Source organism: Neoarius graeffei, chromosome 11, assembly GCF_027579695.1.
Source record: "Neoarius graeffei isolate fNeoGra1 chromosome 11, fNeoGra1.pri, whole genome shotgun sequence".
Lineage (NCBI taxonomy): Eukaryota > Metazoa > Chordata > Actinopteri > Siluriformes > Ariidae > Neoarius > Neoarius graeffei.
Window position 1 is genome coordinate 47,768,603 of NC_083579.1, and position 12,579 is coordinate 47,781,181.

Sequence of the window (12,579 nt, forward strand, 5' to 3'; positions counted from 1 at the left end):
AGACCCCTGTCAGCCACTGGGCTTGAACCCAGAACCTTCTTGCTGTGAGATGACAGTGCTAATCACTGCACCACCCAGTATGGACTATAGTACAATTGTATCTCTCTCTCTCTTTCTCTCTCTCTCCCCCTCCCCCCAAATCTGTCCCTCTGAGTTACATGTTGGTCCTGGGATCGAGATGCTGACCTCTTCTGCTCCTCGGACCTGCTTGATCCATCCTGGTGCCCTGTGTCTTGTTGGAGTCTCATCGCATCGGTCCTGTGGAGGACAGCCCCATGAGGACAGTCGAAAGTCACACCTGGAGGACGCTCTGGACTCTTACAGTAATGCTTTTATGGCTGAGGACTGCAGTTGTCATGAACAGTTTTGCACTCAAGTTTCCATCAGTGAAGAGCTTATAACATCAACGAAACTGACTTCATGTTAAAACTGTTAATATTATAGTCATGCTATCTGTTGTTGCCCAAATGAGGATGGGTTCCCTTTTGAGTCTGGTTCCTCTCGAGGGTTCTTCCTCATGTCATCTGAGGGAGTTTTTCCTTGCCACCGTCACCACAGGCGTGCTCATCGGGGATAGATCAGGGATCAAATTAGCTCATGTTTTAAGTTGTTCAAATTCTGTAAAGCTGCTTTGCGACAATGTTTATTGTTAAAAGCGCTATACAAACAGACTTGACTTTCTGCTCATTTGGCTGGTACTTTTCTCCAGTGACTTAGTATTGACACATGATGCAAGTGAACAAATGAGGGTAAAGGTCTTGCTCAAGGATCCAACAGTGGGAGCTTGGTGGTACTGGGATTTGAACTCACATCTTAAAAGCCTTAAAGACTGAGCCATCTTTTCCCAACTGTAAAAGATTGATCTGGTAACTTGTCCAGGGTGTACCCCGCCTCTCACCCAATATCAGCTGGGATTGGCTCCAGCTCACCCAATGGATAAGTGGTATAGAAAATGAATAAATGAAAGAATTAATCCAAACACTTTCTCTGGTGTGCTATATCCAGGACACATGTGCACCACACCTTTGTGTTATTCTGAAAAATAAGAAGAGAAATTCTGAGGGTATTGCAAAGAATGTACGACAAACACATTTTCCAACCCCCAGAGAACGAAAAGTGGCAGATCAGGTTGTGCAGTGCAGTTGTACCCTTCTGGGGGGGGGGGTCCGGGAAATTAAAAAAAAAAAAAAAAGTGTAAAATGGTGCATTCTCCTGCCATGTTTGAAAAAAATTGATCAAGAAATTGGACCGACATACTTCAGAAAATCCATGCTTCTCACCTCACCTTGATGCTTGGATGATCTGATGACCAAGTCACCTTGAACTTTTTGTCATAGCGAATCTTATTTTTTCCTTTGGAGTTTTCATTGTTTCGGATCACCAGAGTGTGTTTGGTTCTAAAACGTAATTGGTTTTTTCACAGGTGACACTGAGACAGCCTCTCAGTAATCACTAGGGTCACGTCTCGTCCATAGACTGGGTAAAATCAAGTTCAATTATTTCTCAGCAGCGTTATTTGAACACGATCAGTTGATGGCAGAATGGAAGGAGGCGGTTCTTCTGGAGAATGCATGCACCCATAGTCATACCTAGAACCCATGTTTCAGTTTTCTGAAAGGATTAAAGATCCGTTTCGTTTGAAATATTTGTTTTGTTTGCCATAAACGAACCACATCACAGTCTACAAAAACTCGCTGTCCAACCTGCGGAAGCATATTGAGGTATATAAATGTTTTATTCCAAGAGAAAGCTTGTAATGAAGTTGTCTGTGCTTTTAGAGCTAGCGATAATGTTGCAATAGCTATGCAGTCTGGTTAGTCAAATGACTTTCTATGGATTTGCCCGCCAAGTTGCCATTGCCTTGTCCACTGCTAATGTTTATACATAGCTAGTTAATGTGGACACTGTTAGTTAGTATGTAAAAATGGAGTTACACTAATATGAATAACGTTAACTTATCTGAAGTGTTTTCAGAAATATCTCATCTCATCTCATTATCTGTAGCCGCTTTATCCTGTTCTACAGGGTCGCAGGCAAGCTGGAGCCTATCCCAGCTGACTACGGGCGAAAGGCGGGGTACACCCTGAACAAGTCGCCAGGTCATCACAGGGCTGACACATAGACACAGACAACCATTCACACTCACATTCACACCTACGGTCAATTTAGAGTCACCAGTTAACCTAACCTGCATGTCTTTGGACTGTGGGGGAAACCGGAGCACCCGGAAGAAACCCACGCGGACACGGGGAGAACATGCAAACTCCACACAGAAAGGCCCTCGCCGGCCACGGGGCTCGCTTTCAGAAATATCTCATCTCATTATCTCTAGCCGCTTTATCCTTCTACAGGGTCGCAGGCAAGCTGGAGCCTATCCCAACTGACTACGGGCGAAAGGCGGGGTACACCCTGGACAAGTCGCCAGGTCATCACAGGGCTGACACATAGACACAGACAACCATTCACACTCACATTCACACCTACGGTCAATTTAGAGTCACCAGTTAACCTAACCTGCATGTCTTTGGACTGTGGGGGAAACCGGAGCACCCGGAGGAAACCCACGCGGACACGGGGAGAACATGCAAACTCCACACAGAAAGGCCCTCGCCGGCCCCGGGGCTCGAACCCAGGACCTTCTTGCTGTGAGGCGACAGCGCTAACCACTACACCACCGTGCCACCCGCTTTCAGAAATATGTTTTAGCATAATCTTGCCAAATAAACAGAATGTAGAAATCTTTCTTTTCTAATAGCATTAGCTACCCAATATGATTTCGAGTTTGAAAAGAGTTTGCTAGCATGTCAGGTGGAGTTTCACTGACTAGCTACCTTAATGTTAAACCACCACGATGGCACAGCATGTGTTCATTTTGTGAATTCACATTTCTTTCTTTGGTAACGGTATTAGGTTTTGTAACAGTTGTGGCAATAATACAACAATGCGATGACAGAAAATGTACTTTTAATACTTCAGTATTTTTAAAAGCAAGTACTAAAGTACTTTAACTTCAGAAAAAAAAATGACTGTACAACTTTCACTTGTATCGGAGTAACATTTGACCAGTGGGATCTGTACTTTGACTTAAGTAATGAAGTTGGGTACTTTGTCCACCTCTGGTTGTAAGATACAGTAAACTTCAGCTATTGTGTTTTGGTAAACTGGGATGTATGGATGCTGTCAGTCCCCCACTCGCTTGCTCACTCGAGTTTGTTGACGGTGTAGTGGCTGGCTGCTTTATGTCCCGGGGCTCCTTCATGCCTGTGTTACCTTCTGGCTCTCCCCTTTTAGTTATGCTGTCATAGTTAGTTTTGCCAGAGTCCCTGCTTGTACTCAGTGCAATATGTATACTGTTCCTACTTATTCAGGTGACACTGGACATACCTAACAACCTGTGGTTTTCTCTCCCCCCCATCTCTGAGTTACATGTCAATCCTGAGATCGAGATGCTGACCTCTTCCGCTCCTCAGACCTGCCTGATCCATCCTGATGCCCTATGTCTGGCTGGAGTCTCATCGCATCGCTCCTGTGTAAAACGGCCCCATATGGACAGTTGAAAGTCACACTTGGAGGATGCTCTGGACTCTTACAGTAATGCTTTTATGGCTGACGACTACAGTTGACTTGCTAACTTTAGGACTGCAGTTGTCATGAACAGTTTTGCACTCAAGTTTCCATCAATGAAGAGTTACAACATCAACGAAACTGTTAAAACTGTTCATGCTATAGTCATGCTGTTGTCCAAATGAGAATGGGTTCTCGAAGTTTCTTCCTCATGTCGTCTGAGGGAGTTTTTCCTTGCCACAGTTGCCACAAGCTTGTTCATTGTGGGTTTCCTCCGGGTGCTCCGGTTTCCCCCACAGTCCAAAGGCATGCAGGTTAGGTTAACTGGTGACTCTAAATTGACCGTAGGTGTGAATGTGAGTGTGAATGGTTGTCTGTGTCTATGTGTCAGCCCTGTGATGACCTGGCGACTCGTCCAGGGTGTACCCCGCCTTTCGCCCGTAGTCAGCTAGGATAGGCTCCAGCTTGCCTGCGACCCTGTAGAACAGGATAAAGCGGCTAGAGATAATGAGATGAGATGAGTACCGGTACGCAGCCCTACCTAGAACCTATGCCCCTCCTTTGCCACCCTAAGGAAAAATCTCTGGAGCCGCCACTGGTGATGAATAAAGTTGTGCTTTCTTTCTTTTTTAATCAGGAGCAGCCAAAAGAAGAAGAAGAAAAAGAAGAAAAAAGTTCTGTGAAGTTGCTTTGCAACAATGTTTATTGTTAAAAGAGCTATAGAAATACACTTGACTTGAGTATTGTAGGGAGACTTTCCTGACAGGCACTTAAGAAGGAAAAAAAGATGCACATGGCTGTTTTAGCTGCCATGGCCCTTTAAGAAACTCCATATTGTCCTAACATGTGATGCGTCAACACTGAGGGAACCGATGGTGCGGTTACGTAAAGCATAAATGATTAAATAAATTAAGTAAATAAATAAAACACAGCCAAGAAGTGTTCGTCAGGTGTTGGTCTGATCTCTGAAGTCGAAGTGGTTTGGTTGTATATCCGGGTGGCAGTGCAATGCACGGGGGAAATCCATCTCGACGGCGACAGCACAGTGTGAAAGCGTAGTGGGTCACAACCAAAGAGTGAATCAAGCGCTCGCGGAGGGATTAAACACACAACCTTCTCCACTCAGGCTCAGGTAAGGAGTGTCTGAGCATTCCTGCAACTTTCACTGTGTCAGAGGAGCCCGGGCTGGGAGAGCTGCGGGGGGGTTTGGCATTTGTGCGGCTGAGCCAGGGGACAGTGGCGGCTGTAATTGTGCACCACAGCGTGCTGAAGTTAGAGGGATGTTTGGGTTTTATTGGTTCTTGTTCTTCAAGGAAAAACACGCCGAGTTTCCAGTTACCGCTTTGACTCTGAGTTTGAGTGCGGTGGTGTATTAATGGGAAATTTCCCCTGAAAACGGTCAGCCAAAGCTGTTTGAAAACAGTTAATAAAAATAAAATAAAATAAAGAAGCGCCTGTGTGTCTGAAGGAAACACTCGACGCTGCTCTGTTGTTGATGATGATGTTTCCATGTCGCAACCAACTCCAGCTAAAGTTCATCTTCCATATCAGTGTCAAGTTTAGTAACTGTAACACAAGCTGAACTGAAAACTACGGTGGCCTGGAAGTGCAAAACAAAAATGACAAAAGATGAGATGAAGACAAATTTAGAGGTGGTACAGTGGTGTAGTGGTCAGCGCTGTTGCCTCACAGCAAGAAGGTCCTGGGTTCGAGCCCCGTGGCCGGCGAGGGCCTTTCTGTGTGGAGTTTGCATGTTCTCCCCGTGTCCGTGTGGGTTTCCTCCGGGTGCTCCGGTTTCCCCCACAGTCCAAAGACATGCAGGTTAGGTTAACTGGTGACTCTAAATTGACCGTAGGTGTGAAGGTGAGTGTGAATGGTTGTCTGTGTCTATGGTGGGGTTTACATTAGACCGGATCAGCGGATCATCAGATTAACGTTTTTAAAACGATTCGCGTGCACGACAGCAACGCCAATACACGGATACGCTCGGCTCCGCAGGCATCCTGCGCTCCAAATCACTCCGCCCTGAACAGCGAGTGCCCTCTGGAGGGTGCGCACTCCGGCCCTGCGCAGCTCGCAGAGCGCGCGAGTGAAGCGCACGAGCAGTGATTCGGGACTGAGCCGCTGTGTGTGTGATCCCAGTGCATATCAGGCATGCGCGTCACTTACCACTTGCAAGTGGAAGGATGGCAAGCCTAAAGACAGTCATAACTACACGATGGGCAGTATTTGCATCAGTATTTGCAGTATTTTCATACTTTTATACTCTTTAATGAAAGGTGATACAAGGCGGAAGTCCGCGCCGTTTTTCAGCAGTCGCGTCACATGACCAACGCCAGCGAATCAGGAAGGTGGATGTCACAGTGACGTTGTCCAATGACGACGCCAGCTAGAGCTCAGCACAGCGTATCCGCGTATTCTCAATGTTTACACAGCACCGGACCAGACACGATCTGGATTGAATACGTGGACGCTGGCGGATTCCCGTTTCCCAGCGTTTCCAGGCGTTTTAATGTAAACGGACAGTGCATCCGCGAAGAAAACGAGACAGATACGGTCTAATGTAAACTTGGCCTATGTGTCAGCCCTGTGATGACCTGGCGACTTGTCCAGGATGTACCCCGCCTTTCGCCCGTAGTCAGCTGGGATAGGCTCCAGCTTGCCTGCGACCCTGTAGAACAGGATAAAGCGGCTAGAGATAATGAATGAGAAGACAAATTTACATCTTAGAAAACAAATTGACAAGATGCAAAACACTTACAGAAGAAGAAGAGACCTTTATTTGTCACATGCACACTTCAAGCACAGTGAAATTCATCCTCTGTATTTAACCCATCTGAAGCAGTGAACGCACACACACGCTCAGAGCAGTGGGCAGCCACACTAGAGCGCCCGGGGAGCAGTCAGGGGTTAGGTACCTTGCTCAAGGGCACTTCAGCCCAAGGCCACCCCGCGTTAACCTAACTGCATGTCTTTGGACTGTGGGAGCACCCGGAGGAAACCCACACAGACACGGGGAGAACATGCAAACGCCACACAGAAAGGCCCTCGCCAGCCGCTGGGCTCAAACCCAGAACCTTCTTGCTGTGAGGCAACAGTGCTAACCACTACACCACCGTGCCAACACTTACAGTAATGCTTTTGTGCCTGATGACTATGGTTGACTTGCTAACTTTAGGACTGCAGTTGTCATGAACAGTTTTGCACTCAAGTTTCCATCAGTGAAGAGTTAGAACATCAATGAAACTGACTTCATGTTAAAACTGTTAGTATAGGTAATCGTATGGGGCAGAGTAAAATTAAGGATTAATTTCACGAGTGATTTCGAAGTTTCGCGACTCGGCAATTTCAAAACTTTTTGAAATCACGAGTGAAATTGATCCTTAATTTTATGAGGAACCATACGATTACTTGTTTATAATATATAGGGCCAAATTCATACTTCGGAAGCCATTCAAGTTCACAACATTTGTCATTCATGTTTTCTGAACCAATCAGGGCGCAAGTCAAGTCAACTTTATTGTCAAATGTGCTATACATGCTCGACATACAGCACAGATGAAATTTCAGTCCTCTCTGACCCACGGTGCAAACAGGCAATGCAATAAATAAAAATAGAATAATTGACAAAACAAACAATGTAAACAGTATAAACACTAGATAAGAACTAGACAAAGACTAAACACTCAAACAATATAAACAGTATAAACACTCTAGATAAGAACTAGACATACACTAAACACTCATATACTGTGTATATATGTGTGTGTGTGTATATATATATATATATATATATATATATATATATATATATATATATATATATATATATACACGTAAATTGGTGCAAATAAACAAACAGTCAAGGGCACTTGAGGTATAGCAGGTAAACATGAAATAAGCAGTATAAACAAACTAGCAGCTGTTAAGGTGAGGTAGTGCGGAATAGTACAAATGAGCGAGGTAAAGTGAGATGTGCGATCCCTGAGTTCAGTGTGTTAATGAACGTTGAGGTGTGTGTTTGGGGGGGGGGGAACTGTGAGGATGACATGTCAGATGCTGAAGGGGGGGCAGGGGGGTGTGCGAGCAGAATCTGTGGCGGGGGCAGAGGGGGAGGAGGGGCAGAACAGGGAGGGAGTTGAGCCTCCTGACCGCCTGGTGAAAGAAACTGTTCTTGAGCCTGCTGGTTTTGGCCCGGAGACTCCGCAGTCTCCTCCCCGACGGCAGCAGGCTGAAGAGGCTGTGAGATGGGTGGGTGGGGTCACCTGCGATCCTGATGGCTTTGCGGGTGAGGCGGGAGTTATAAATATCCATTAGAGAAGGGAGAGAGACACCAATGATCCTCTCAGCTGCTCTCATGATGCACTGCAGAGTCTTGCAGCAGGACACGGTGCAGGCGCCGTACCACACGGTGATAGACTATCTTGCACGTTTGAATCAGTTTCTAAAGCGTCTTTCATCATGACACGGCGACACGACACAAGGATTTTGAAAGTGGCTTACAAAATTTTATAGGAACTTCTTTACAAAAGCCTGCATTACTTTAAGAGAGTCTGGTTTGTAGTTTTCCCCATTTTCTTTCCTCACTTCTGCATAAAACTGCGATAGCACCTTGTCTAACTCACAGCATTCATATGCCACTAGAGAGTCGTTTATTTGTCTTTCTGCGGCCCATTTCTTAAACACGGAAAGCCAAAAATTCGTACTTATTTATTTTTTTTTGTATTTTCATTTTCACTTGCAGTTTTCAATTGATTGATTTATCATTTCTTCATCAAATATAGCGAAACGCGGCATTGCTGAGTCAGCAGAGTCAGCCATTTTGTTGACAAAATTTGCTAATTTTTATAACTGTAACCAAGCAGTGAACTAGCCAATAGCATTTCAGAAATACGGCCCCGTGTTAAGGAAAAAAGCCCTCCTTGATTGACCAATCAGAATTGAGTAATTTGGCCCTATGTATTATAAATGTTATAATCATTTTGTTGCCCAAATGAGGATGGGTTCCCTTTTGAGTCTGGTTCCTCTCGAGGTTTCTTCCTCATGTCGTCTGAGGGAGTTTTTCCTTGCCACCGTCGCCACAGGCGTGCTCATCGGGGATAGATTAGGGATAAAACTGGCTCATTCAAAATTAAGTCATTCAAATTCTGTAAAGCTGCTTTGCGACAATGTTTATTGCTAAAAGCACTATAGACCCCTTCGCATGTTTGTAAACAAACCGACCGTTGCCAGGATGCGCGAGCAGCCTGGACCCAGAAACAATGGCGCTGCCCATAGACTGGCATTATGAGCTGTCAGGTTATGCCAAACAATTGTCGTTACAAGATTGAGAATGCTACATAAATAAGTTAACTCTAACAAGTGGACATCGCCTACCGGATCCGCATTTAATTAAAGAGTGGACGGACGATGTTAGTAAGTTCCCTGGTATACAATGGCCAGATATATACTCGTACCTTATTGACAAGACTTCAGTGTACACCCACGAAAAACTTCGTGCCTACAAGTCTTTAGACGCATATGATTATGTGCGGGCATGTACAACTTGATTAACAATGGGACATTCATATTCATTTTGTTTTAATCAAATTATGCCAGTGATGTGATGGCAATGTGGCTTTAGCTATAACAGCAAATACCAACACTAAACAGCAATTTGCAGGAGGTAATGGCATGAAAGGAATGATAGTGTAAAGAGTGCAGCTAAGAGAAATCAGAGCTGCGTAAAAAGCGAGAGGCAGAGAGCAGAAATGAAACTGAACGGGGCGGGAGCTAGGTTAGAGCAGTCAACGTAAGTTGGCATTTAGAGTGAGGGCACACAATTTTACCTTTCCATCCTTGCTTTAAAATTGTGATTTTCGGCATACACAAATAATGATGGCACAAAATCTGGACTGCTTGAGTCAAGCGAGACCCAAGTTAACATGCTAACAATATTCATTACATTGTGTAACTATGACCCAGCTAATCAGACAAATGTTACCAAAGTATTTTGCTACATCAATAAACGAACACTAGAAAGAATAAAAAAGATTTAATAAATAGCCTGATCTTACCTGTGATGAAGTGGGCGCTGCAAACCCACGCATTTTTGATAGTGCTTTCATCCCAGTCTACACGTTTGATGGCTTGTAGTCATAGACGTCAGCGAATTATTATTATTATTATTATTATTATTATTTTTTATTTTATTTTATTTTATTTTTTTGGAATGGGTGAGATCCTGCTGGAATTCTGAACATTTTAACCCCATCACTGCTACGATTCTGACACCCGAAAACACAACAACTAGGCATTTCTGAGTCTTTTTTGGGTCCAGGCTGTGCGTGCAATTTCCACTTGCGTGTGAATGACGTTTACTGCAAAGGGGTCTATACAAACAGACTTGACTTGACTTTACAAGTAGCGGAACAGTTTTACCAGTCCCGAAACAAATTTACAAACGGAAAACTTCACGGAAGGAGAATGCCGCAAGCGACCTGGAAGTGATAGAGTGAGTGGTGAATTCATGTTGTCTTCTATAGAGTTCATGGTGACGGAACGTCGACTGTGACCGGATTATGTTTTGCCCCTTTTGTGGAAAATGTATGAACCGCTTAATGCAGTTCGTGTGGACGGTCTCTAGAATTTTTAAAGGATACGGACCAGACAGAAGGGCCAAGTGTACAGGGAACAAGACAACAACTGTGTCCGAAATCACTCACTCACTATATAGGGAATTCTATATGGAGTCTCATCACATCGCTCCTGTGGAGGACGGCCCCATGTGGACAGTTGAAAGTCGCACTTGGAAGACACTCTGGACACTTAGGCCAAGTTTACATTAGACCGTATCTGTCTCGTTTTCTTCGCGGATGCACTGTCCGTTTACATTAAACCGCCTGGAAACGCCGGGGAACGGGAATCCGCCAGGGTCCACGTATTCAATCCAGATCGTGTCTGGTCCGGTGCTGTGTAAACATTGAGATACGTGGATACGCTGTGCTGAGCTCTAGCTGGCATCGTCATTGGACAACGTCACTGTGACATCCACCTTCCTGATTCGCTGGCGTTGGTCATGTGACGCGACTGCTGAAAAACAGCGCGGACTTCCGCCTTGTATCACCTTTCATTAAAGAGTATAAAAGTATGAAAATACTGCAAATACTGATGCAAATACTGCCCATTGTGTAGTTATGATTGTCTTTAGGCTTGCCATCCTTCCACTTGCAAGTGGTAAGTGATATGCGCTGGGATCACACACACAGCGTCTCAGTCCCGAATCGTGGCTCGTGCACTTCACTCGCGCACTCTGTGAGCTGCGCAGGGCCGGAGTGCGCACCCTCCAGAGGGCACTCGCTGTTCAGGGCGGAGTGATTTGGAGCGCAGGATGCCTGTGGAGCCGAGCGTATCCGTGTATTGGTGTTGCTGTGTGCACACTAATCGTTTTAAAAACGTTAATCTGATGATCCGCTGATACGGTCTAATGTAAACATGGGCTTACAGTAATGCTTTTATGGCTGAGGACTACAGTTGACTTGCTAACTTTAGGACTGCAGTTGTCATGAACAGTTTTGCACTCAAGTTTCCATCAATGAAGAGTTATAACATCAACGAAACTGACTTCATCTTAAAACTGTTAATGTTATAGTCATGCTGTCTGTTGTTGCCCAAATGAGGATGGGTTCCCTTTTGAGTCTGGTTCCTCTCGGGGTTTCTTCCTCATGTCGTCTGAGGGAGTTTTTCCTTGCCACCGTCGCCACAGGCGTGCTCATTGGGGATAGATTAGGGATCGGATTAGCTCATGTTTTGAGTTGTTCAAATTCTGTAAAGCTGCTTTGCGACAATGTTTATTGTTAAAAGCGCTATACAAACAGACTTGACTTGACTATATAGAGGAGTAGTGAGCGATTTTGGACACGGAACACAAATTGGCCGCTGACTCAATCACTTCCTGGCCACCATATTTCCGGGTCGCTTGCGGCATTTAGTACATTCCCCTTCCGTGAAGATTTTTGTTTCGGGACTAGTAAAAGTGTTCCGTCAGTTGTAAAGTTGTCTCAGCAGTCGTAAAAGTATATTGTGTCTTGTCAATTTGTTTTCTAAGATGTAAATTTGTTTTGTCCTTGGTCAAAGGGTTTTGCTAATGTAATGCTATGTTCACATATATACCGGTACGATAGTGGTATAACTGTATCGATACAAAGTATACTGGTACGGTTTAGTGCATCTGTCCACACTAGCGAGAAATGTTTGCGGTTTTCTTTCACGGTAGTTGAAATGCGCGTGCGCGAAATGTTTCCGTGGTTACCGAGTAACTTCCTTCCGAGAATATGGCGGATGAAACAACGTGTGTGTGCTTTTTGTTGTCAATGTACAGTCTGTATTTCTGGTGGTCATTTATTCAGTCGAATCGTATAAAAACGCGCGAGGCAGTTGTGAAAGAAACAAAGAAAACGAATCTCCCTTTCTCCCCCTTCACTTTCTCCCTCTTTCCTTCTCTTCCCCTCACTTTCTCCCTCTTTCCTTCTCTTCCCCTCCCTTTCTCTCCCTTTTCCCCCTCTTCCTCCTTTCTTCCTCCCTCCTTTTTTCCCCCCTTTCTTTGCTCCATGTAGCTCCACAGTCATTTTGAGCCATTTTGACGTTTTATTTACAGCTGGAAAGCACGTGCGTATTGCCAGAAGAAGTAGGAATGGTTCATTGCGCATGCGCATTATATTTGTATCGATACAGAGCCGCTTCATCTGTCCACACTACAGCGAAGCGCTACAGTACCGATACTGTACCGGTACGAAACCCATACATTTGTGGGTTTCGTACTGATAGTTATACCGCTACAGTACCGGTATAGTTGCTAGTGTGGACAGGTGTTGCGGTACGAAAGTAGTATCATATCGGTACAAAATCCCTAGTGTGGACAGGGTATAATTTTGTTTTATAAATTGTAAAAGTGTTTCACATTTTGTAATTTTGTTTTGCACTTTCCAGCCATCGTAGAAAACTGCTACCTCGGCTTCAATTATTATTATCTGGACA

General features: G+C 44.7%; 1 protein-coding gene across 2 annotated transcripts in view; it reads left to right on the forward strand.

Moving 5' to 3' along the window:
* Positions 1 to 4,392: 4,392 nt before the first annotated feature.
* bahd1 (bromo adjacent homology domain containing 1) overlaps positions 4,393 to 12,579 on the forward strand; it is a 146,539-nt gene continuing 138,352 nt past the window's right edge. For both annotated transcript variants that reach the window (XM_060934055.1, XM_060934059.1), the window contains exon 1: positions 4,393 to 4,696. The gene's annotated coding sequence lies outside the window, so the exon portion shown is untranslated. The remainder of the gene's footprint in view (positions 4,697 to 12,579) is intronic.